The sequence below is a fragment of the Bactrocera neohumeralis genome, chromosome 4 (assembly GCF_024586455.1).
Source record: "Bactrocera neohumeralis isolate Rockhampton chromosome 4, APGP_CSIRO_Bneo_wtdbg2-racon-allhic-juicebox.fasta_v2, whole genome shotgun sequence".
Classification (NCBI taxonomy): domain Eukaryota; kingdom Metazoa; phylum Arthropoda; class Insecta; order Diptera; family Tephritidae; genus Bactrocera; species Bactrocera neohumeralis.
Window position 1 is genome coordinate 86,814,508 of NC_065921.1, and position 27,473 is coordinate 86,841,980.

At 38.3% G+C, this 27,473-nt stretch overlaps 1 protein-coding gene across 2 annotated transcripts in view; it reads left to right on the forward strand.

Annotated features, from left to right (window-relative positions):
- LOC126755388 (7SK snRNA methylphosphate capping enzyme bin3) overlaps positions 1–27,473 on the forward strand; it is a 147,978-nt gene that overhangs the window by 35,393 nt on the left and 85,112 nt on the right. Inside the window, exon 2 of one of the 2 annotated variants that reach the window (XM_050467927.1) lies at positions 9,119–9,259. The gene's annotated coding sequence lies outside the window, so the exon portion shown is untranslated. Of the gene's footprint in view, positions 1–9,118; positions 9,260–25,930; positions 26,118–27,473 lie in introns of those variants that run through there. The other variant, XM_050467928.1, reaches the window with a different exon arrangement.

The window sequence follows — 27,473 nt, forward strand, 5'->3', positions numbered from 1 at the left end:
TATATTTTTTAATTTTATGTGCTTTAAAATTTATAAACTACTAAGAAAGTCAACTGCAAACCTGCTTTTATAACAAAATGAGATCTAATATTCATTGTGTGATATGCACCTCCACATAAACATCAATATTGTTATTAGTCCCACAACCTAAGTAGTTTTCTCCGATGCCTTGTAAGGTAAATTCATAACTAAAAATCTATAAACTCTCCTGTTATTTTTGCGTTTTCGCGGAACTATTAGCATAAATAACAATATTTGTAATAATAATTTCACATCGGTACACAACTTTGGTACGCTCTATAGTCACCTCAATTTACTTTAAATACTACCTCTGTGCTGCGGCAACGACAGTTGACATCACCCTTTGCCGCCACCTTCCGCCTGCCCAATGAGCTGCTGCAGCTGCCTTTGCTTCCAATTTCGTTGTCGTTGCCTTCGCTGTTGTTTTTGTTTTGTATAAATCGCACACTCACCCAATGACGGCGTGCATTTAATTTTCCGCATAATTTTACTTTTTGCTGTGCGCATTGTTGTTGTTGTCGTTGCTGTCAGTGCATCGCATTTGAATGCGCTTAAGCATTTGCTGCTAGCTTTTGTATTTAAAATATTCGCATAAATGCTAACGCACATAACTACATGCTTATACATGCATGTGCATGCACATACCTGCCAGCATATTTCTTCTCAAATATTGAGAGTGCTTGTGTTCGGCTGAGTGTGTGCGCGAGTATTTTGATTGCTGCCACATCGACAATGCGATGCGTAATTGCGAAGAGGCGTACATACAATCGGGCGACCGACCGCCCAACCGAATAACAGGCGGCCAAGCCAACCGACAGTATCAAGAAAAACAAATGTTAATAACAACAAAAGCAACAAAACAAACGTTTGCAATTGAAAGCGAATGCAAGCAATTTTCTGCGAATGAGTGGAGTGCGAGCGGGCGCTGGGGTGAGCAGCGCTGTTGGCTGCCCGTAGGGTGGCGAGTGCATGGCTCATCGCACAACTGCATACATACACACACATACATACATATATAAATATGTACTTATAAATGCTGAATTTATGTATTGTTGCTGTGCTGTGGTTGCGTTCATATGCCGCATGACCTTGGCCAGCATTTATTCAAATGCATCCACAACACTTTCGCACTTTTCGTTTCAATTGCTTGCAACGCCAGTTTATTGCAATTGCAATTTAAATTTCAATTTATTTCGCCTTTTATATTTATCTCTTTTATTTATTTATTTTTTTTCACTTTTTTAATTTTTTCTTATTTGTTTGTGTTTTATTTTCCTTCCTTTCACACTCGATTTGCATATGCTTTTGATTTCCATCCGCATCGCATTCGCTTTTGTTGAAATTTAAATTTCATTCAAGTCTCTCTATCCCCTTTGTATGCATGAGTATGTATACTTGCATGTGCCTGTGTGTGTGTGTGTGTGTATTTGTTACGGCAATTTTGTAGTAAAAACTTTTATGGCCGTAATTTGTTGGCGATGCATTTTTGCTTACCTTCGCCACACCCCCGCTGCCCCTGCGTTAATGTCATTCGCCGCTTATTAAAATTTCAAACCCGAAAACATATTAAAACAAAAAATAAAGTCAAAAGTTAAATCCACATTGGCTGATTTGACTACAAAGGAAAAACTGTCGCACACCCTCGCTTTTATGGCTTGCTGTTGTTGTTAGATTTGTTGCTTAATTTATTGCTGCTTAAATTTTTAACATATTTCATGCTTTTGATTGAGTTCTTTCTTCTCGTTTTTGCATTTTCGAAATGACAATGAGTTCACACTTGGCTTTCGAAAATTGTTTGAACGTTTTATTTGGCAAGAAACTTAGATACATATGTACATATGTATTATATGGTTATAAATATAACGGTGCACTAGAGAGGCACACAGCAAGCCTGAGAATTTCATATATAAATTTTATTTTAGCACAAAAGAAATGTTAAAGCTCACAAAGCAAAAAAATTTTATTTGAAATATATTCTAGAAAGATAAATCAAACTCGATTTGAGAATATTACAAGTATACCGATTCATAGCTCTTAGTTATGCCTTTAGGAATCTTCGTCTTTATTAGCGTAGACACCGCTTACGCGATTATAACCGAGTTTACAATAGCGCGTCAGTCGTTTCTTCCTTTTCGCTGCTTGGCGCCAATTGGAGATTCCATGCGAAGCCAGGTCCTTCTCCACCTGATCTCTCCAACAAAGTGGCGGGCTTCCTCTTCCTCTGCTTCCCTCGGCGGGTACTGCGTCGAATACTTTCAGAGCTGGAGCGTTTTCGTCCATTCGAACGACATAACCTTGCCAGCGTAACCGCTGTCTTTTAATTCGCTGAACTATGTCAACGTCATCATATATCTCATACAGCTCATCCGTCCATCGAATGCGATATTCGCCGGACATAAGGAGCATATATCATTCGCAGAACCTTTCTCTCGAAAACTCGTAACGTCGACTCATCAGATGTTGTCATCGTCATCGTCCAGACCTCTGAAGCATATATCAGTAAGAGAATGATGAGGGACTTGTGGAGTTTGGCCATTGTTCGAGAAGACTTTACTTTTCAATTGCCTACTCAGTCCGAAGTAGCATCTGTTGGCAAGAGTTATTTTGCGTTGGATTTCGAGGCTGATATTGTTGTTGGTGTTGATACTGGTTCCAAGACAGACGAAAATATCTACGACTTCGAACTTATGACTGTCAACAGTGACGTGGGGGCCAAGTCGTGAGTGCGACGACTGTTTGTTTGGTGACAGGAAATATTTCGTCTTGTCCTCATACACAACCAGACCCATTTGCTTCGCTTTCTTATCCAGTCTGAAGAAAGTAGAACGGAGCGGTTGTTGAGACCAATGATATCGATGTCATCGGCGTACGCCAGCAGCTCCACACCCTTATAGAAGATGGTATCTTCTCTATTTAGCTCTGCAGGTCGTATTATAGTTTGAAGAAGTTACACGATAGGGTCTCCTTGTCTGAAAACTTGTATGGTATCGAACGGTTCGGAGAGGTCCTATCCGGTACTGATGGAGCTTTTGGTGTTGCTCAACTTCAACTTACACAGCCGTATTAGCTTTGCGGGGCTACTAAGTTGAGACATAGCGGCATTGAGGTAGTTCCTTTTTGTGCTGTCGAAGGCGGCCTTAAAATCGACGAAAAGATGGTGGGTGTTATCTTTCATTCACAAGTCTTTTCCATGATTTGGCGCATTGTGAAAGTCTGGTTGGTAGTAGATTTTCCAGGTCTAAAGACACACTGATAAAGTCCAATCAGTTTGTTGACGATGGGCTTCAGTCTGTCACACAGTACGCTCGATAGAACCTCATATGCCATCTTGAGGAGGCTTACCCCACGGTATTTAATAGCTCGGCCAGTAATCCATTGTTCTCTGCCGCTTTCTTGTTCTTCAGGCGTGTAATTGCTATTCGAAGCTCATCATAGTTGGGCAATGGAACAGCAATTCCATCGTCATCGATTGGGAAATCGGTTCGCCATCTGCAGATGTTACACCTCCGCAGGCTGGAGAAGTGTTCCCTCCATAATTTTAGTATGCTCTGGACATCAGTCACTAGATCACCTCTGGGGATTATATAAGAGTATGCTCCGGTCCTGAAACCTTCTGTTAGTCGCCGCATCTTTTCATAGAATTTTCGATCATTACCCCTGTCGGCGTACCTCTTTTTTGTCTGCAAATGCGTCTCGCTTCCTTCTTCAACTCTTGGTATCTATCCCATCCCGCATGTGTTGTGGTCGATTGTAATATATAGTATATACATAGTTTTGACTTAAAGATTATTAAGACCATCATTATTATTCAGTTTACTTAATATCGTCGAAAGTAGTTTGCATTTTAGCGAAATTTGGAACGTGACTAATGCTTTAAATATCATCTTATCTACCTTTGAAAACCAATAATACTAAAAATGCTTTATTATCTGTCTCTTAGTAAGTTACTATAAATTATTATTTCACTGCCAACCTTTCCCTTTGCGCGTGACAAGAAAGTCATAAAAGCCCTATGCCCACAATAACATAACAGCTCACCCTTTCGGACCTCAATTTTAATAAATTTGAGCAAGCAAATAAACATCAAACTGCTTATTTGACCCAAGCACACAAACACCAACACACACACGTACCGGTCTACTTTTCCACCTCAGCAGCCAGAAGAATAACAGCAAAGAATAAAGTTCGCTTTGACAAGAAGGCTTCCTCAGTCTGCCTTGCTGTTTTGCGATCTTTCTTCGTCTTCCGCGCTTACAAGCTGTCTAATTTTGCTTTGCAAGCGCAGCTTATTTTCCGTTTTCTTTTATGCGCTTTTAAGTTTACACCGAATATTAGTTTCATCTTTAGAAGAAAAGAAAAAATAAGTTTCTTCGCAGCATTCTTTTTTTCTTTAAGTTCTCAGCTGGTTTGTGTAGCATTTTTTTATTGCTTCCCCATTTTGGGTCTCATCTATTTTATGTGACCGCTGACATTTACTCCACTCACGGCGTTTCTGCTTTTGCCTACTTCACGCTTTTGTATTTGTGCACTTTGCCATAAATCATATTTTTATTTACGACATTGTGCCCGATTTACTTTACGGTACGCGATTCATATCTTCTCGCACTCAGTGATTCATTTTCGTTTGTTTTGCTTCGATTTTTTGTTGTTGGTTGTTTTTTATCTTTTTATTGTAGAAAATACAATAGTAATTTCAAGGCAGCACGAAACGCAGGCATGGAGTAATAAAAAATATTGCTTTTGTTGAATTTTATTTTATTTATTATCTTCTCACACACACACACACAAATTCATGTGCATATGTAGGCTTTCTCTCGCCGGAAAACTGTCTGCGCGCATTCTCACAAATGTTAAAATTGATTTATACTTGATTAATGCAATGTGCAGCAGGCAAGCTTCAAACCAAAAGAAGAAATAAAAAATTATTGAAATGTTTGACTAATGCTTATCAGCGATTTTCACTTAAAAGCTTTCGCTCAAGCTTACAAAGGACTAAGACGTCTTCTCCTGCTGCTAGCGCGCTTGCAACCCTACACTAGTATATAACAGTAATTGAATTGCATTACCCAAACAAACATCGTCTCCGTCACAAAAGCACCCAACGGCTCATCGCCCTCGCAACCCGCACCTGCATAACGTTTAACTGTCAAATGCTTTGCAATTCTTCATCAATTTAATGTGAATTCTCGTAGTTGAGTAAATTCTGCAGGTTAAATAAGACAGCTACACAACCCATATAGTAGCTACACACGTCGGCACCTTCTTCATTTGAGCGTCGACTTCATTTACCACACCGCCGACACTTTCCGATTCGTTGCCTGGCCTCGTCTACGTCTAGCAATTGTGTTGTTGCCATGCTACAACTTTTACCGAGATGCTATGATTTATTCAGCCTCCTTCCGGCAAAACCTACTCTCATTGGACGTGCATATGTCCGACCGGCTGGCGGAGCTTCTTCCACTTGGCTGTGCACGATTGCAAATAAAAAACGACAACTAATTTCCGGTATTACTATCGTTTATATAAATCTGTAGTGAAGAAAATAAATGATTAAGGGTATAGCGTATGTGATTTGGTAGGATTTTGTGCTAGTTTGGGTATTAAATTTAATATTTTCGGCAATAAAATTTGTTGCTCGTTGAAATCACGAACTTAAGAAGTATAATATTAAAGTTTGGACTTACTAAGGAGAGCTTTGAAAGTTTTCAGTACCGAACAACATAGTATACGATCCAAAGACAGCGAACTCGTAGGGTAGGTTTCTAGGTTAGGTTAGATTAGGTAGACAGTACTTAAGGTTACAAATAATCCCATTTAGTGTCGCTTTCTCTATGTCTGATGTGAGGTCATCTGTCATGTAACTTCTACTTAAAAAAAATGGTTCTTTACCGGATGAAGGAGTCTCGTTTAAGTTAACCAGAACTTAACTGACAGATGGCTGGAAACCAAATATTGGGGAAACGCCCCTTAGACAGCTAGGGAGGGACGTTTGTCCGTTGTGATTTCCTTAATTCCACAAGACTGGAAAAGATTCCTAAATATGAATTAAAACCCAATATTAAGTTTTAAAGCTCGTCTAATAATAGTTAAGAAAAAAATATTGTTATTCACATCGGAATCCCCGAAAGACCTTTTTGAGAACTACAAGAACATAAGTTCGAAATTCCAACGAAGCAACCACGGTGGCTTTTTCAATCACCCCTGCAGTCACTTGCTTGTAGCGGACCCACCGCCTAGGAACATCAAGAGATCATTCCTCAATTAATTCGACGACATTGACAAATAAGTCGACCGGACTTCGGACGCAACTAACTTTCGACAAGCACTGACCGGCATTCAGTCAGTCCTCATCCATTAAAACCTTCACCGACTCCCTTCTAGTGAATGGCGTTCTTGGAGTCAAACCACCCCCTATTGCGGACGAGAGTGACCCTTGCGCAGCTTCGTTCTGGATATTGTAACATGTTAAACTCTAACTTATCCAGAATATACCCCGACATATCCAACATATTTCCTGCGTGCTATGAGTCTCCGCATGACACTGGCCACCTTTTTGCATGAAACAGCTCGTTTCTTGGGCCTCCCGTTAGATGACGTCGACAACAACCTAAGTAATTCTTATCATCCCAACGGGGATAAGATATCCGTTAGAACAACAACAACAACTTTTTCAATAAGAGCAAAGCGCAAGTCACGTTGGACCACGTGGGACCCATTGTGAGTCCATTTTGAGAATACCGTAGTTAGTTAGACATAGTCTGTTTGAAAGGACTAGTAACCACCTAGAAGACTTAGTCCGCCAAAACTGTAAAATTTTACGCCAACCCAGTTTCTTTAAAATTGCCACTACTAACTTTGTACTAACTAGCAGGAAAAGGGTTAAAAATTAACCCGAAAATTCATCGTATATAATCTCATATAATCTCATTAAAGTAGTTTCGTCTTAAACTACGTCATTAATACCACTGCTCTACTGTTATTTTCATTGTCTCCTGTACAAGCGCAACTTTTTAAGTTTCCTCTCATTACTTAACAGTTAAACCGTAATCTCTGCTCGAAACTTGAAAACTTCAACCGTTCTATATTGTCTGCTTATCACCCCAAAACGTATGTTCCACAAGTTCACACACTTGCCGAGCTGGCAAACGGCTGCAAACAATGACGCAGCTTTGTGCTTAGTCAATCCTTTGCGAGTGCTTTCTACATGCGAGCACTCATCCACTAATAAAATACTAGTTACTTATCTGGCAATCCACTAAGATAGCACGTTGTGGCGCCAGCCGCACGAATGTGGCACTCACTACCTGTGCGACGCTGGCGCTTGGCAGCTCAAACAAACACGCACACACACACACACGACGAAGGCGTTTCACCCACTTTGGCTTCGTTTGAGAACTTTGGCAAATTCACGTTTTGTATTTTATAATAAAATTACTCTCAAAAAAGTTCATTTGTGCTTGCACTTGTGTGCCCGAACTTCCACTTCCACTTTTTGGCGTTGAAACTTCAAAAGTTGGTATTTGCTTTTATTCTTTTCGGAAATTTTCACCACAACTGTTACACTTGTTTTCCAGTTATGCACGTTTCGCAAGCAAGTCTTTGCAGCGTTGCATTTTTCGCAAACTCTCCGTTGAACTTCTTTACCCCCGCACGTCCATACAGCTGACTTGACACTCCTTTCCAATTTCCTCACGCCGACTGCAGTTGCTCCACTAATTTCTTGCTCCTACTTGGCGCTACGCGCGTTTCCGCCCGCATTTTCTTTTGCTCTGCACTTTTTTCTTCCATTGCGCAACATTTTTCTTCTTTTCACTTTGCTTTTATTTGATTTTCTTTGCTTATGATTTCTTTTCTTTTATTTCCGTCATGTTTCTTCGCATTTGTTCTTATTGCTCGCGCATATGCTGCTTCGGCCGCGTCTGCTCTTTCACAACCAATTTTTGTCTGTTTACACGGCGTCTTGCCTTATTCCTGCGCTGTTTGCGCTACGTGCTGTGCTTTCATGCTTTCAAACTTACCCCAGCTCAACCGCGCGACCTCTGTACTGCTCCGCTACTTCCTCGAGCGTTATTCGTAAAACATATGCTCCCACTGTTTTTGACCTCTTTCGGCACGGAACTCCATCAAGCATGCGTGCCGCACTCTGCTGGTTCGAAAGTGAGCTTTACTTCCTGCAGCTCGAAAATCTTATTACCCTTTCGGTGCGTGTATGGTTTTTTATGCATTTCTTGTTTTCAATTCACTGATACCTTCTTTAGCGCCTTTGTGTCATCTCCTATTTGCTCTATCTTACATAATATGCGTTTTTCTAGCTACGCAATGTATCTTTATTATTGTTATTGCTGGTGGCTCGCTCCCCTTTAACTCGTTGGAAAATAAGTAGAACGTGAAATAAATTTATCAAATCAGCAGCAGTCGTTCTTAGTCAAGCAAGCGTGCGAGTTTCTCCCCTCCCAATGTGAGTGAGTGAGTATTTCTTTTTCTCCGCTTTGTCGCCACTGTCGTTTGTAGATGTAAGTACTCTCGGCATGTGTGGAGCCAAGATTTACAAATTTTCATACATTTTTTGACTATCTACTTGACTGCTTGCACGCTCAACATGCTGCTCGCAAACGTAAGTATCCAGTGAATACTTCTATTATTCCTCATACACGCTTCTCGCTTTTCGACGTTACATTCATCTTTATGTTTGCACTTGAGTATATGCTCGACGAAATCCATGAAATTGTGGCGCGTCCCTTGGTCTTCTGTCGCCGTACGCAGCACTTTACTGCTCTACAAATTCGTGTACTTTTCATCATATTGTTACGCCGTTATTATCCTTTGGCATTCTAGCGTGCCATCAATGCGAAGCGCTTTACCTTTACTTAGCGAGCGTATGTAAGAAATTTGAAATTAAGTTTTTTAAGCGCACTTATTCATACTCATACGCATACTTTCATATGCACACTGTAATATACTTCCACTTCCTCCAGCTGTAGATATATGTATACTCTTTATACTCGCTCGTATATTTCATTTTTTTTTGTGCAATTTTAAACTCGTTTTGACATTTAAATGATTTTATAACATTTTCCCTTATCTCCTTTCTTTTCAGCACTCTTCTGCAATGTGATACTTTTCATGGTTTCGGTACCAAAAGTTTTTTATATGAGTTTAATATATGCAAATTGTTCGAGCATTTCGCCCAAAGTGATATTTTATGGCGTAGAACACGTAATTGAGTAGCGGACTAAAGGTGAGTTATTGGGTATATAACCATTATACTATTGAAAAATGAAAAAATAAAAAGTAAACAAGTAAAACTTGCTGCAAATCCGTACAAATCTTCACGGAAAATAAGTGGATGCAGCGTGTACCGGAAGTTATCGAAACTTCTACGCATAAAGTAAAAGAAAAAAATATCGTGTTATGTTGTTGCTTGTGTGAGATATTACTACGAATTTTAAAATTCTAAAGCTATTCAAAGAAGGAATTTGATAAACAATTGTTTCCACCTCCTAAGCGTCCTTCGGTTGCTGTATAAAGCAGCGCCGATTCGGTAATCTGTTCTCTGCAGACATCGCCGTACCATGTAAATCAGTCCTATGGCGTTGTGGCTTCGTTTTATCACACAAGTAGAATCGTCTCCGAGATCCACCAGATCTGGAGGTTTTCCTCTTTCTCCGCTTCCCCGGAGAACTTTACTTTTCAATTGCCTACTCAGTTCGAAGTGTTGGCTAGAGTTATTCTGAATTGGATTTCGAGGCTGACATTGTTGTTACTGTTAATACTGGTTCCAAGATAGACGAAATTATCTACAATTTCGAAGTTATGACAAGAGTGACGTGGGAGCCAAGTCGACGACTGTTTGTTTGATGACAGGAGATATTTCGTCCTGCCCTCGTTCACTACCAAACCCATTTGCCTTGCTTCCTTATCCAGTTTGGAGAATACGCTGTATTTGAAGAGCTCGGCCGGCCTTTGTTGTTCTTTAGACGGGTAATTTCTATTCGAACTTCTTCATGGAACGTCTGCTCCATCGTCATCCGAGGCTCTTGTTACCTTTTCATTGGTAAGGTTTTTTACAAGGCGGTCCCCAACCCCGCACACAACCCTGAGGATGAGGTGTTTCGCCTTCAAACGGATGTGCTTTGGCTACCTAGAGATTACTTGGTCTAAGACCGGAAGTCGTGAGCTGCTTAAGCTATATGTAAAATAATCGTTTCTGGCCACTCCCAAGTGAATGGCGGTCTGAGAACTTTCCACACACGCGTGAACTTTTATACATGGTTCCATCCATCAGCATAGGAGTAGCATTATCCAAACTATTGTAAGTCTGAAGCTATAAGATTTTTCCATCTTTCTGGTAGTTTGTTGATTCTATTCCAAAAGAATTGCGGCCTAGAATAAATCGGGCCAATTTTCGATACTCTGTTCTGTACTGAACCCCATTTCAGTGTGGGCTTTCTGCATCGTCTTGAAAAAACCATGGATAGAAGGTGCTATATCTGGGCTCTAAAATGTGTGAGGCGAAAATTCCCAGTCGCTGTTTTCCAAATAGTTTTAACGAGTCTTGCGACGAGGTCGAACCTCTTTTCGAGGCCCGAGGGACTTCCGGGCATTTTTTGGCAATCACTCGCTTCGATTCGAGTTATTGTCGGTAGTGTTTCGTAACAATGATTTTTCCTGGTATTATCCCTTCTGATCCCACCAAATACAGAGCATTACTTTGGAGTCATCGATATTCAGCTTATATCGATTGAAATAGAAGTTTTATTAATTTATGATGAAGAAGATCCACAATGAAGCGGTTGAAAGTTAGTTCCAAAGCTTCAACGTAGTCTTACTGGTCTAAAAACTGCTCACCGGTTACTCAATCATGTGCTTGTTCAAGAAATTGCTTTAAGTAGCGTATAGGAATCATAGCTAAGATACTGTGAGTGTCGAACTAAATCCCTTTACAATGAGACTATTTTAAAACCAAATGCGCAATAACTCAAAACGCTTAACAACAAAAGCGTTAACAATAACAAAGTATTATAAATCGTTGGCCATTGAACTGCTGCCACTGAGACGGCATTATACGACGACACATCACCCCACTTGCCATTTTGACTTTGCCCGCCTGCGCCTGCCTGCTTGCCATGTAATCTACAAGTGCGAGCACTTCAACCGACACTCGCCAGCCGCTGTCGTTGTTAGCCCAGCAAGCACTTAGCCAAACAGACGGACGTTTAGTCGGTGGGTCGGTCGCCCGTCCACCGCTTGCTTGTACGAGCGACTAGTCAAGTGTGCGAAATAACTACGATTACCAGCATTGTTATTGTGTTTTCTTGTTCATGTCGCTTCTGCTATCGTTGTGCTTTTGACGTAGTACTATATCTACATGTATACTGCGCTCTTGAGTTCCTCATTCATTCATCCATTCAGCCAACACAGCGACTACGAACTTGGTCAACTAACCAGACACAGCCAAGGCAGCCAGTTAGCCCCAAAGCTAGCTGGCCAGCTAGCCAGCATTTGCTCATTCAAGCGCAAATGCGTTTTGTCCAATCGAGCGTTTGGGCAATTATTAATAGTCTCGACACGTAAAACTACAAATAAAAGTGGCAAAATAAAAAGTAATAAAACACACCGAAACAATTGTGGCGTTACGAGTGTCTGTGCGCTCGCTCAACAAGTAGTTATATGCAAAGCCACAGTCCGTTGGTTCCGCACTTGTGCGCCTCTGATGACAACGGAACAAGCGGTAGTAGTGCACTTTCACTGCAACATTCTATTTGACGTCGACTTCTTCTTTTTAAACAGCTATGAACACATTACTGGCTTTATTATCACGGGAATAGTTCACATTCCATACAATGTAAGCAAAAACAGAGCTCAGCCACATGAGTACTTAGAATGCTGATAACAATCGTTAATGTCGACCGACATGCTGGAAATAACTCTGACTCATTGTGTTTTCCGGCAAAGTATTTTGCTGGGAGCGCTCTCGAGTCCAGAAGAATCTAATAATAATGTAAAACGAGACACAGTTTTTAATGCAATTCTGTACTAATTGCAGCCATATTGTCTTCAGAGATTATTTGGTCATTAAGCGATCTCAGGGGAAAAAAATCGTAGCCAAGAGCCGCTTGCTAATAGGTCACAAAATACATAGACATACTCGTTTCTTTTCAATAGCAACTATCTTAAACATGGTGCTATTCTTCAGTCTTATTCTTTCATTCGAGATATTTTCCGGTTACACAAAGCTGACTACTCGTTCTCGAAATCTGAACCTTATTCGTGCTTCATGAAGTTGTTTTTGACCATACTGGCCTTTATATGAGCGAGACGAAAGCTAAATTAATCTTGGAGGACTCAACGCCTAGGTGAAGTAGCTATATACTATATATATATGTCTGAAGACCTATCTGAATCATTCTGAGATCTTAACTCAACAACATCTAGGGTGGGTGTCTAAAAGTAGAAGATTATATCTACCGTTTGTGAAGTCTTAACTCAACGTCTAATTACTAAAAGTAAAGATTATATGTTTCGTAGACTAGTCAAATATACGTGCTCCATGAAGTTGTTTTTGACCACAGAAGTCTTTGTATGAGCCAGAAGAAAGCTTAATTAAGCGTGGAGGAATCAACGTCTAGGGTGGATGTCTGAAAACGCTCCTAGGCCTTGGGGAACTCAAAGTCTAAGTAAGGCAGATGTCTGAAGACCAACCTGGACCATTGTGAAATCAACTTTTAACTACTACTTTAAAATAAGGATTGTATGTTCCGAGGACTAGTTAAAGAAGAAATTAAACCAGGAAGGGGTCCAAAGTCAACCAAATATTATAAATCAAGAAAAAGGTTCGAAAAAACGTATCGCAAATGCTTCGTTCAACCAAACGCCGCCCTTCAAGACAAGTTTCAAACGTCATGTCCTGAAATATAACGGTTTAAACAAAGCTTTTCAAAAGAATATCTATGCAAAATACTTTAGAGTTCTCACGAAAGTCCACGGCTGCTAAGTTCTAACTCATACCATCAATCGGCTAATCTTTTACTACAATTAATCCGTCTACTCCTCAACAAAACTAGCTGCCACAGATGTTTGCCTTCTTCTTCTGATAATTTTCGTTCTTCAAACAAGAAGTTCTGTAGCAAAACTCGCTTAGTACGTTCTGATCGCTCCTCTGAGTCAGCTACATTTTGATAATATCTTCCTACGTCGCGCTGTCATGCCATAAAAGTCTATGCGATCTCGACTCGACTTGGCCGCTTCGCCACGCCCATTTCAATTGCCATGCTGGTTAACTACGTCTTATTAATGTTTTTATATTATTTTTGGTCGTTTGTTTTTCAGCCGCCGATTCGTTTCGCTTACCTTTTTGGTCTGCTTTATCGCGTTCACTATTATTTGGTTCCTATATTTGGTTGGCACAAATTTTTCTCGGTCGATTTCTGTGCACCATTTATTTTGTGGCATTTTCACAGAGCACGCTTAAGTTTATAATCTTTTGGTTTTTTCGTTTTTCTTTTGCGCTCCGCGTATTTATTTGAATTGCCAGCCGTGCCTTTATTTCATCTGCAAGCAATCGTTGTGCCCCGTGCAACTAGTTGAGCGCTATGAATCCATTTCATTGAAGTCTCGCTGCCTGCCACATTGCATTCACTTCGCTTTATCGCCGCGTGTTGTCTTCTTTGGCTGCAATTTTGCTCCACTCGCGCACAGATTATTTCGAGCTCAGTCTCCTCTTAGCATACGCTGGCGATTAAATCTGCAAATGTGTTGCATAAATAAAAATTAATGCGCTGAAATTAATAATAGTTAAAGCTTTAGAAACTTATTTGTTTGATTGTATTTAGAACAAGCGTTATCAGCGCTTGGCAATCATAGTTGTTTTTACTTTTGCTATCATTAATCACAGCTCAATGCTTGTCACTTATTTCTATGACTGTGCGGTACTTGTATGGTTGGCATTGCGGTTTCGTAAATGCATTTCGTTGTTTGGTGATTAATTTTAGCTAAACCGACGCACAGCTGCGGTCAAATATATGCCTGACATCTTAGGCCTTTGACTTCCTCTGACCGCATTAATTAGCGCTGATAGTATTGCCGCTCCTTGCGGTTTACGGTCCCCCATTTACTCGTATTTACTAGTACTTACTATGTAATATGTTAATTTATAGGGTTTTAAAATTCCTGAAAGGCAATTAGACTATTTATAATTAGATTAAACTGTGTTGCAAGCTTATTTGCTCGGCGGGGAATTCTAGACCTGATTAAGCAGCAAAAAAATTTGTTATTTTTAGAATATTTGCTTTGGGATTGCTGAACAAAGTTTCGAGTAATTTTACAAAGTTGAGGGTGATAGAAAAAATTCCCATAAACGTCACTTCTTTCAATAAAAATTTCTTCCCAACGAGCATTCTTTTGAGAGCTGGGGCCAGCTCTAGAGAATGCGGATGTAGAAGCAATTCGAAACACAATTCATGGATTTCTTTTTTGAGCTCAAAGGGCTCTGTTTTTGCATTTCTATTTTTTTTTAACTACTTAAAATTAAGGTTTTTCAATATCCGAGGCAGACGCGGAAGCGAGATGTATATATATGTATATATAACAAAGGGTTTTAGAATATGGAATATCAAGTCAACCACCTCAAAAAAGTAGATTCGAGAAAAAACGAGTTTAAAGTTGCGTAGTCCGCTAAACCAGTCAGTTTCCACAACACCTAAATGTCTATATCTTTGGATATACCAAGTTGATACAAAAATAATCGCGCAGATGTGAAAGGCTGAGATCGTGTCAGACGCCGGAAACCATTAAGAAAAGACGAAAACATTAATGAAGTGAAAAAAAGTACTGGCAATCGTCGAGACACCATTAGAGAGATTGCAGAGAAACTAAAGCACATCGATTGGGTTGTGCTTGTGCCATTCGATTTTAACGACTGATTTGTGTATGAGTCCGGTCACCGCGAAGTTTGTGCCGAAATTGCTCTATTTCGAACAAAAACACAAAAATAGCTCGCGGTGACATTGCTCAGTAGATGTTGGACTCAGTTCGCGACGATACAGATCTGCTCCTGAGGGTCACAACTGTTGACGAATCCTGGGTTTGTTATTATAATGTGGAAACCAAAACTCAATCAAGCTCAAGTTAGGTCGACATTATTCGGGAGATGTTGGAGTCAGTCCGCGACGACCCAGTTTTGCTCCAGAGGGTCATAATTGGTGAAAAATTAAGCTCAATCATCATAATGGAAGTTGGTGCATGAGCTAAGACCGGAAAAAACGAGTCAAGTTAGGTCAAATGTCGAGGTTTTGCTAACAGTTTTCTCCGATTGCAGTCAAAAGGGTCGTACGGTCAACAAAGAATATACGTACAACTTGCAAGTTATGTGCAATTTGCGCGAAGTAATCCGCCAGAAAAGTGCGGATTTATGGCAGAACAAAAATATGTTTTTGCACCATGATAAAGCCCCTGCTTACGGATGCTTGAATTATTTGGCTAAAAACATGACATTAATAATACCGCAGTGACCGTAATTCCTCAGACTAGTTCCCTGTGACTTTTTCATGAGCTCAAAACCGAAAGAGGTCCGTGAAAGGACGACGTGCAATTGAGGAGGGGAAGTTAAAAATATCTGAAAAATTTCTTTTTTAAGTGCTTTGAGGATTGGAAAAACGCCTGCAGAAGTACAATGCCTGGTGATTATTCATGAATAGAAGTACACTTTCCTAAGCAATACAAAGTTCGCGATGCTTTTTAAAGAAATATCTTAAATCTAATTTTTAAAAATGCTTTCAGGGAGATGTTTTTGAAGGTCCAAATTATGAAAATTTACAGAAAAAAAAAATCGATTTTTTTATTTTTTGACCACAGTACCACCTTAAAGAATCCGTTGCGTTTACTAAAGAGAATCTACGCGTAAAATTTCAAGGCTGAATTGTGGCTTACTGTAAATTTTTATAGTCTACACGACTAAAAATCGTTTAAAAAGAAAACTAGCAAAAGCATTGATTGCTTCTATGCTAAGCATGCACTTTACTTAAACTCATTCGACTGAAGGTCACATTAATATACTTCAAAAACCCGCTGACTAGTATTTAACTTGTATTTACTCTTACCATTTCATGTTTATGCTCCCTCCTTCGGTAGTAGCTCGTGAAATGTGTGTGTAAATAATATTTTTTGCTGAGCACAGCTCAATTACTTTGAAAGAAGAAAGTGCGTTACGACATTTAAGCCCTAGTAAAAGTTTTAACATTGAGAATCACTTACACAACGCTTCTGACATCGCCCTCTTGCATTCCTCTTCACTAACCAACTTTCGGTCGCGTCGTAAATATTTATTTATGAAAAGTTATTATTTCAATTTTATGTTCTTTGCTGTCTCAAATCCATCAAAATACATTTCTATTTACAAAATGAATAAATATGAAGATATACGACAGTTGTTGACTTATGTACAAACATACAAGTATTTACGCGTACAACATTTGTGCAAATAGCTTTGTTCGCCTGTATATGCCTACAAACATATATTTAAACGTCAATATCTGTTCTACAAGTATGTGTAATGTAATATATTTGTGGCAACGTATATCGCAACGGCAATGCATAATGTCAATATCGCAAGTCGTCATTGTCAACGTTATCGTTCGTCAAAATCAACGTTAAGCTCGCGGCTGGCCAGGACGGTGGAGCTCGGCACTGGCACACGCCTCAAGTCAAGTGATTTATGTATAAATTTTTATGCACAATACTTCAACTAAAATCTTTTAAATTGTGCAGCTATAACTGCAAACCGGCGGAACACTATTTTGCAGGCAAGTTGGCAACCTGGGGCGAGTGAGTGAGCTCACATTCGACCTTCATTTAGGGATTAATAGCTTTTCAGCAGCTTCTGGCACACCTTCTTATAAATATAAATATTTTATTATAATTTAGTGCAGCAGTGTTAAAATAAATCAACATACTTATAGGGTTGCCATCTAAATCTAATTGTACAAAATATCCAACTGACAGCGCAGTCAATGCAAAACTTCTGACTTAATTTAACGAAAGTGGTACAATAGTCGTACAAAACTTTCCTCGTGCGAACTTCCTTCGGCAAAACTATACAAATTGTATTTGAAAATTATTGTAAAAGAAATAATGAAACAACAGAGGCCCTCGGCAAATGTTAATGATCTATCATGTGTTATAAAGTTTCTAGGTTAGGCGCATCTGCAGTCCAGAGACTCTTACACTTATTGTTTCTTGTTGAAAAAATACATATTTTCACTTCATAAAATACTCCTCTTAAATTTCCCTGCACTTTTATGTACGTTGTTTTTAAAAATCCACTAACAGTAGAACTAAATTACTTGGCATGCCTCAGCAATGCTTCGATTTTTATTTGCCTTGCTCTTTTTTATCATAGTTTGCCACCGCTGTCGCTACTTACATCACTCTTATCACACCCTTGCGTTAATCTCTGAATGTGTGAAGTATGGGAAATGACAAAACAATATACATACATATGTCAATAAAGGCTGCCTATGCATTGTTGTTGTATTCAGTAATGCGTCGCGATATTGACAGCTCATCATTACTTGCTTAAGTCATTGGCATAATTTAAAAATTGTTAAAACGAATTCCTAAAAATTTTACAAAAACGAGTTAAGCTCTTTTATGAAGTTTTGCGCCAGATCCATTTTTTCTCAATAACAAAAGTGGATATAATTCTAGTAGCGCCATCTGTGTGTCAGACCGGAGACTTTCAATTGACCTGGAAATTTCGATGTGAAAAATACACCTCGCTCTGGTCGACCTATCGTTGAAAAAGTCGATGAAATTATGCAAAAGATTGACCAGGACCGTTACACAAACAGGCATGACAGTGTCAAGGAACTTAACATTCATCATCTAATGGTTTTGAACCATTTAAAAAAGGCTGGCTACAAAAAGAAGCTCGATGTTTGGGTACCACATGAATTTTCTGTGAAAAATTTAATGAACCGAATTAACATCAGCGATTCTTTGCTGAAACGAAATGAAATCGAACCATTTCTGAAGCGAATGGTAAGAGAAGATGAAAAGTGAATCAAATATGACAATAATGTGTGAAAAAGATCAAGGTCCAAGCGTTGTGAAGCTCAACAAATGATTGCAAACACCTCGAAAGCTTATGCTGAGTGTTTGGTGGGATTGGAAAATAATCATCCACCATGAGCTGCTTCAGCCTGGTCGAACGATTGATTCTACATTTTACTGTCAACAACTGATGGGATTGTAGCAAGCAATCGAAAAAAAAATTGGCCAGAACTGATCAACAGAAAGGGCTTCGCCTTCCATTAGGACAATGCTAGACCACACACATCTTTGATGACTCGCCAAAAACTGGGAGAGTTTTGATACATCCACCATATAGCCTTGACCTTGCACCATCGGACTACTACTTGTTTCGGAGAATGCAGAATTCCCTTAATGGAGTAAAGTTGGTTTCAAGAGAAGCCTGTGAAAATTACTTGTCGCAGTTTTTCGCCGAGAAACCAGAAAGTTTTACACTGATGGAATAATGTCTCTGGCGGAAAAATGGCAAAAAGTGGTCGACCAAAATGGTACATATTATTTGATTCATTGAAGTTCACTATAAATATAAAAAAAGTTGAAGTTTGATTAGAAATACGAAAAGATTTTTTCGTCAACCGAATAGTATTCAAGCGATTCTCAGTGTAGGCTTCCACCTAAATGCTAATGTAACATTGCTGCATTACGTTATTTGATGTTGTTTAACTACATATTCATGTAGCCGTATCTCCTGCCTTCCTCACTGTGTTTACGTCACAGTTTTTATGCTTTAAGCGCTAATTTGATAAATGTGAACCTATGCGCTTTGACACCTCTGGGCGTGCCAGCTTCAGTGGCAATGCAATAAATCTCAAAACAACGCCATCAGCAATAATTTGCCATTAAACTGGTACACGCTAAATGTCAACGTCAGCAAAAAATTAAATCGTAATAAATCGACTTGTAAAAAAAATGAACACAAATTATCGCACATCAACATTTTTCGCATTAATAAAGTTTCTGTTTGCTGTGGCAGCGCCGCTGCGGCTGACATGCGATTGTCACTGCCGAAATGTGTGGGAAAGCAGAAAAAGGTGAAAAACGAAAAAAAATGTAATGAAGAGCGCGTTTCGGGCACAACAGTAACAGTTCGAAAACATGTTCACACATATCCACAATAGTTGTTGTTTTATGTACAAATCGCAAGTATCAAAACCAGCTGTGTCCATGTCGTCATGGCCATGTGCAACAACAAAGAGCGAAATTATTAAATCAGAAGGCACGCCACCACAGCTGCCACAAAATCAAACCAAATATAAAAAGTAATAGCAATCCAAGTAATGACAACTCTATTGCTTTGCGTCGCCGTTGCTCCACTTTCAGCAGCGAGCAGCCCACGGAGAAATCACTCGGTGATGTAGAAATTCAAATTGGACTCAATGGAAATGCTGAAAATTACAGAAATTTACATTCATCATTGTTACCGACCCGACTTCGTTGTTCAAAATAAATGGGTATCATATTTCATAGCTTTTACTTGGGATAGCTTTGAGGTTATGACAGATTTTGGTCTTAAAATAAGCTTCCGATGGCTTTGATGTGGCATGCTGTGGAAGGAAGTGTTTAAGGCTTTCAGATATGTAGCGCATTACGAATTGAGAGCTCGAGCTTGCACAGCCCTATCCATAAGACCTAATACAATTGTCCCAGAGAACACCTATGACTAATGTTGTCTTCAAGATAGCAACAATTATGTTACTTATTGTCGTTGTTAGACACATCTGAGTCGAACTCAGAACGAACAAATCCGTAAAGTTAAAAGTGAAGAAAATGCGAAGAAAATTACTTTGAGTGGCAGGTACAAAATTATATAGTTCTAGTCCCCCCGACCCCCGCAAAATTCTACTCTGGATCCGCGCCTGAATAGGACTCCAGTAGTTTCGCTTCGAAAAAAGTCGATCTAAACTTATTTAATTCTTCCACACGTTTACATTCAACTTTTTTGAATCTTCGATACCAAAGTGAGCTTCTTTAACAACAGCAAGGAAGGGTTTTGAACACCGTTCTCTCAATATGCCCGAATTCTCTTATTTCAGCCGAACTTCCTTGTTTGGAATACTGAGAAGCTTACTTCTAATTTATGATTTTTGGCTGCAGATTGATAGAGAAGGTATCGAAGCTTTTGTGAAGCATTATTGATTTAATTTTTTTTTTTCAAGTATCTATGTATTTACATTAGAGCGGGTCTGTCTTTTTTTTATCTCAAAACATCGCGTATGCGGGAAATGCTCCACAGATTATTCTCTACAACATTGCCGATGAGACTAGGGGTCTAAAACGATTTCGAGCCAGCGATTTTAAGGTGACGTTTGAAAAATCTGAATAATCGGTTGTATGGGAGATATGTGATATACTTATCTCATGTATTTGATATACTTATCTCATATAATCGATTCCGACCAATGATCAATAGAATATCAAAATGCACCTTCGTACTAAATTTCATTCTGATATCTCAAAAACTGAGGAACAACTTCTTATCATCCCTAAAAAAAATTTCGCCGGAAAATTGCTGGTGCGAATCCGGTTTTACAGTCATTGTGTCTTAGACAAAGTTGTTCAGAATGATCCTTAGAACATTTCCCGCATACGTGATATTTCCGATTTTTTGGCTTCCTGTAAAACGACCCGCTTTAATATATATACATACACATATTTTCTCGACTTCCTCTAGACATTCGCTTATCTGCACATTTTAAATTTTTTAAATTCGCCATTTTTCTTGTATCTCATTTGAACTCAATCAAGCGTAACATTAACAACAAAAATAAAATCACAACAATCACAACAAATACAACAAAAACAATAAACATAAAAATGTGAAACGACACGCTTCGCAATTACAACAAAATCAAGCGCGCAACATAATGTCGGCCAACAGCCAGAGAGCACCGAACATAACAACAACAATAACAAGAACCAAAGCAGAGAAGCCAAAAAAGGGCAAAGAAAGATAAACATTTAAACGTAAAGCGAAAACTTGAAAAAGTTTGGCAGCAAATAAACAAATGAAAAACCGAACAACAACCATAATGTCAACAGTAACACTAGCAACAACAACAACAACTGCTGGTAGAAGCAGCGGCAACAACCTGTAACGAAGATAAATGAACCGGCAGCCAGCGCACGACTCTTGCATCGCGTACACTTGTTATTATTGTTTTTATTGTTGCCGCAAATTTGTTGCTCCTACCCGTCACACACACACACACACACACATACACATGCACACGTACTGCGTGCATATGCAAACACATTCAGTTCTCTGTCCTTCTGCGCTTTAATTGCAATCGCGCCGTGCTTGTTCTGTTCTACACTTTGCTGTTCGTGCTTTACCGTGGTTGTTGTTATTGTTGTTGCTGTGGTTAATGTTATCGCTTTTACATTTGTTGCTTGGCTGTTTGTTTTAGTTCTCTTATAAACGGTTTTTTAGAAGCTTCTCTTTCGTTCACGCGTCTTCGATTGGTTGGAATCGTTCACACACGAATATCAAAGCTCCTTCTTCGAACAATCGCTTGTTTCAAGCCTCAGATTGCTTTTAAGAGATGTATGTATGTATAATTGCAAATATAATTTATATGGTTCCAAGTTCCCTTTTGGAGTTCAAAGATGGCTTTAATTTCTTCAGTATTAACTGAAATTCTTCTAGATCTTGTGAAGGCTATCTTAAAAGCATGAGTATTGAGCTAGAAACCTGACTGATTTAACACAGCTCAATGACTACAAGGTCAGTCGGAGAAAAAAATCAAAAGGTAACTAGTATTTTGGACTGAAATAGATTATACTATGTAAGGAGGATCCATGAAGAAATTGAATTAATTAGAGCAAATTTAAACAGATATCTCCCGTTTCTCATAAAACGTCTCAGCTTGCTCGATACCACAGCATTCTAAGCTGAGCCAAGTGATTTTTGCGGATGAAGAACAAATTTGGCAGTCGCTGCAACTAAGGGTTTCTTCGAGCAAAACCGGCGTATTTTTAATATTTTTTATATAAAATATTAAATGTTTTATGAAAACTCCAAAGATTTTGTGAAATTATCAAAAAAAAAATGTATAACTCGGTCATTATGACATCATTTCGGAAGTACCGTGGAAAAAAGAGTGCCTCCCTGCTCACAGCAGAACTTCTTACAGAATTATCAAATGTAAAAGGACAACAATACGTGTTTTAATTAAGATCTAAACTAAGTACTGGACGAAGATAATCCCAAAAAAAAAAGAGAAAATTGTTTTTTGGCAGATCATTTTACCAAAATAATCCAAATTTTAGTGAAAATTTCTCGTCGTTTTTTTCTTAAATCATTGTTATTGAACAAAAAACATTCCTTCGTTCAAGACTTTTTAAATTATATTTCGAAGACTTGTGTAAAATTTCATCAGGATCGGTTGAATAGTGCGCGAGAAATCTTGATAACCAACTTTGAAAACACAGTTTCGAGAAAATCGCATTTAAAGCTTTATGTGACTATATAATATAGCTGATCTTGAGCGCACAAACTGAGCCCGGATCAACTTAATTTATGATAATATTCTAGAGATAATTAGGTTAGGTTAAGTTAATCTGATATGCGTGGCTTAGACCAGTTTTGGTCCTTTGCTATACCAGATGGAGTTCAGTTGCTAGGTCCAAAAGGAGTAGTCATTCTTTGGGATATCTGCGCTTGACGCGAATTTTAAAAGACCTCGGTACCTCCTCCAATGTATTATACCGTGGGGACCTCAGATAATTACAGCGTAGTCTTGCTAATGTGGGAGAGATGCTCCATTTTATCCCTGGTGCCCTGCTCTAGACATTTCCTGCAGTCTTCTCGATCTGTCAGCCCAATCCTGCGGGCGTGTGTCGCCACCAGACAGTAACCAGTTAGAGATAATTAAGACAATAAAAAATATATACATACATATATTTTGAAGCAGTGAAGCCTATGTAGCCCTTTAAGGAAACCGTATTGGTTTTGCCCCCCTTAAAAAAAGAAATACTATAAATAAAACCCAACTGCTGAAGGCAGTCATTCAACTCTCGACTTTTTACATACATAACTGTTCTGAGATAAGAGTTCTCGACTGCTTATAACAGTTTCTGACCGGATCCGGTTATAAGACGGATTCGTTTCAATAACATTGACCTCATTAGCGCCAATTAGCGCCGTCTTCGCTAATTTTCTTAAAAAGTGCAGCCAATGGATTAGACGCTGAATGGAGCTGAAATATTCTGTTTCACTTTACTTATGCTCCCCATGCCTCGGCCTTCCTAATTGCGCCACTGTAACCCAGTAAACTCCATTAGTTGTGCTCCAATAAGTATACACACACATACATATGTACATTCATATGTTCATATGTGTGAGTTTGGGCTATATGGCTTGCCAATTGTGCGTAACGCCAGCATTGCCTTCGTCCGCCTGCTGCTGTTCAAGTTGTTTCTCCCGACCAAATGCGTTTAATTTATGGCAAAACATGCGCAAATTCCTTGTGTTGCTGTTTTGAAATTCGAGTTTCCTTTTACAACTCAGCTTTTGTGTGTGTGTGTGTGTGTGTTTTTGCACTTAGTTCCCTTATTTCTTCGTTATGTTTGCTGCTGGCTCTTATCGCAGCGTGAAGAATTCTTTCATTTTTATTATTTTTATTTTTTTGTTGTTTTTATCGTCACACATATTAAGCACATTGCATGTCATGCTGGATTTAATGGCGTGTTTGTTGTTTGTAGTGTTGTTGCTTTTGTTTTTTTTCTTGCTTTTCTACCTCATTCAGCTTTTGTCGGCGGCTCTCCCAGCAGATCAGCGAACCCGCTTGCCGTGGTGCGTGTCACACAGCTGTTTTTTATTATTTCGTGCGCTCTTTTATTATCTGCGTTTTTCGCTCTATTACCGCATACATTAGCTTGTTTGCTTTTACTGCTGTTTTTGTGCTTTTTAGTTTTATTTTTATTTTAGTTTTTATTTTGTTTTGCATTTTTTGCCTCATTAAAATTCGCCATCTATCTATTTTTACCGTTTCATTTGACGTACGCAAAAAGCGAATAACCTGCTGAGAATTGCAGTAATTTTTTCCTGCCATTTGCGGGTAAACAGATTGAGCGTGTTTTACGATTACTCAATGCTTTAGGATGTCTGAGAAGCTAATGTTTAGCGATTTTGGCATACTTAGTGCGATTTTAACAAAAGCGATAGCATTTTATTTACGTAAAATATGTGTCAGCGCATTTTCGTCTGTTGGCAAAGAGCCCACACTACAAATAGCTCAAATTTTAAATAGCCAAAGCTGGCAAAAAAAAGATGTACGAAAATAATTAACGTCCTGCTGTTGAAATCAAGTGAAAATCGCACAATTTTGGCAGATAATGTCACCTTAATTTACGTTCTGGGTGTTCGTTTGACCACTTTTAACTTGTTATAAGTAGCGTATAATGGGAGAGAAAACGAGCATGACATTGAGCGAGTTCTTATGCTAAAACCGGTTTTCTCTCGAAGTAAATTTGTTTCGAGCCAACGGAAATGCGTATTAAAACATATCTCTTTTTGTATATGTAAATATTCAGTGACCTTGAACTAAGCATTTGTGGGAGAGAAAACGAGCTTGATATTGAGCGAGTGCTTACTCTAAAAGCGGTTTTCGGTTTTCTCTCGAAGTAAATTTGTTGAGAGCTAAAAGAAATTCATACTAAATCATATCTCTTTTTTTGTGTGCAGCAAATATTCAGCGACCTTGAACTAAGCTTCGTTCGATTTGTTTGATACGAGTCATTTGCAGTAAAGAAACCCAGATTTATTGCAAAATTAATTAATTAATTATTCAGTATTCTAACAATTGACAAACAAAGTTTTGTGGTTTCAAGTTTTTTGTGGTTTCAAGTTTTTATGGTAGGTACCATAGCGCCACCTAGACTAATAATCGTAGTTCAGGTATTTATTATAGGTTTAATGTACATATCTTCCGAACCACTTAAGCCAAGTCAACCAAACTCAGTCAGAACAAATCTCTTCAATATCTCTACCAAAAGTGTAAAAAGTATTGAAATCGATTTACCCTGTCCATTCCCAATATAACGGTTATGTTGAAAACTACTAAAAATGCGTTAACTAAATAATTAAAAATGTCAGACTAAAAATTTTGTAACCGAGGTGATGTAAAAAAGCTTTTACGAGCCGATATCAAAATTGGGTAATGGGCGTGGGAGCCCCCATATTTAAGAGAAAACCTATAATAACTCGAGATCTGCTCCACAAATTTCAACCAAATTTGGTACGCAATATTATCTTGACATTCTTATGGTACAGTACGAAGATATAAGAAATGCGACAAAAACCACGCATACTTTTCATGTAACACAACTTTTAATTCAATCTCATTCGTTCACTTTACAGTATAGTCAATCAAGAGCTAATCAATGTATCCGGATAAAACTTTGCACGAATAGTGTCTTTGAGCAGTGCCACCTAATGACCAAAAACTGGCTACAACTGTTTAAGTATCCAGATACGGAATATCTAGACCCCAGTTCCTACCGTTCCCACGACAGTCGGGTCTACGTCTACACGACTCTTTTTTTTTATCGAAAATATCTGTCAATTTGTGAAATATTTTTTTGAAATTTGGAAAAATATCTTTCCGTTAATGCTATCAATACTTCCCTTAGCCCTCACATACCGAAAATAAAGATTTTCGAACTTCCGATTGATAGTTAGAAGTTACAAGTGTATGAAATGTACGGTTACACCCAAACTTACTGCTTCCTTATTTGTTTATATATACTTTTCATTTTAATAACTTCTATATATATTTTCTTATTTATTTTACAGGTAAGATTCTCCAAAAATTAGCAGCAAGATCCCTTAAAGAATCCACCGAGATGTTCTATAATTTAAAAACTATAAAGCTGCCTTAATTTCAAGTAAAAGTAACCACCGAAATAGCCACGTGGCTTTGAAGAAGGCTGAAAACAGTTCACACACATTTATGGATATTTATTCTGCAATTTAGATATGAAGGCTAACAAGAGAGCTATACAAACAGGTAATTAATGGATGAGTGCTAAAAGACAATAACTGATAATTTGTTGCCGTTTTCCATTAACAGCTGAAAAGCACCACTCGACTCAGTAAGGTACGAAAGTTGCACCAAGAGAAATATATGTGCGTCTGCAACGACATCTATTGACAAAAAACGAAAAGACTTTTTCGACTATCCAATAATTATCATTATTTGTTTCAAATAAATTATTCGTATAAACAATTATGTTCTTCGAAAATTACTGTAGAAAACTATATTAAAGCTTGTTAAAGTTTTTAATAATTGAACTTTAAGCTGCGTATTATTGGCTTAAAATCCGAAATTCCTTTTCTCACAAATTAGCAGCTTACTTGTTTTTATATAAATGCATTAATTAATTGAAATGATTTTGTAAATACACATTTTTGCAATTTCTTGGAAGCACCCATTCGCAGCTTATCTTATTTGCATGTGTTTTTTTTTTAATTCCAATGTTGTAATGTTCAGCTTAAAACTCGTCAACTCATTAAGGTTTGCAAGCAACACATAATTCCCACTTATTTATATATGTATGTACATACATATAAACATACTCAAAGGCGTATGCTTGCAGACGAATATATGTACGTACATATATGACTTCATACATATGTATGTATGTATGTAATACATCTCTAGTGTTATCACAACGGAGGTGCACAAACAAATGTACGGTAAAATATTTGCGATAAACTCAAATACTTGCAGAGCATACATACATATATATTTCTTTGCTTTGTATATATTGACATACATACACGTATTCACCCAACAAACATTGAGAAAATATTTCACCCAACTTCGAGAAATTTATGAATCTCAAGCTGACATACAAGAACTTTCGTCGAATTTTGCTTTAATCTGTGAAGAGCTGACATTAAAGGGTTACATGGGTAAAAACTACCTTTTCAATCAGCTTTTTCATATAACTTATACACTATTAAAAAAGAAATACTAAAATTTTTGAAAAAAAATATTTTAAACTCAGCAATTGCGACGCCATTTCCGCCCGCGTTGGCAGGATAACTCCTTATCAAAATCATCCAGGTGAAAAATACGTGTTTTAGTTTAAAACCTTAACTTAGAACTTGGATGAAGAAAAACAAATTGATTTTTGGCAGACATTTTTACAAAAAAAGTAAAATTTTAGTGAAAATTTCGAGAAATTTTTTTTTCAAATATTTGTAATCGAATCGAATCCCTCGTCCATGTCTTTAAGAATTACATTTCAAAGACCTGTGTAAAATTTCATGAAGATCGGTTGAGTAGTTCTCGAGAAATCTTGCAAACCGACTTCAAAAACACAGTTTCGAGAAAAACGCTTTTAAAGACGCCGAGCTA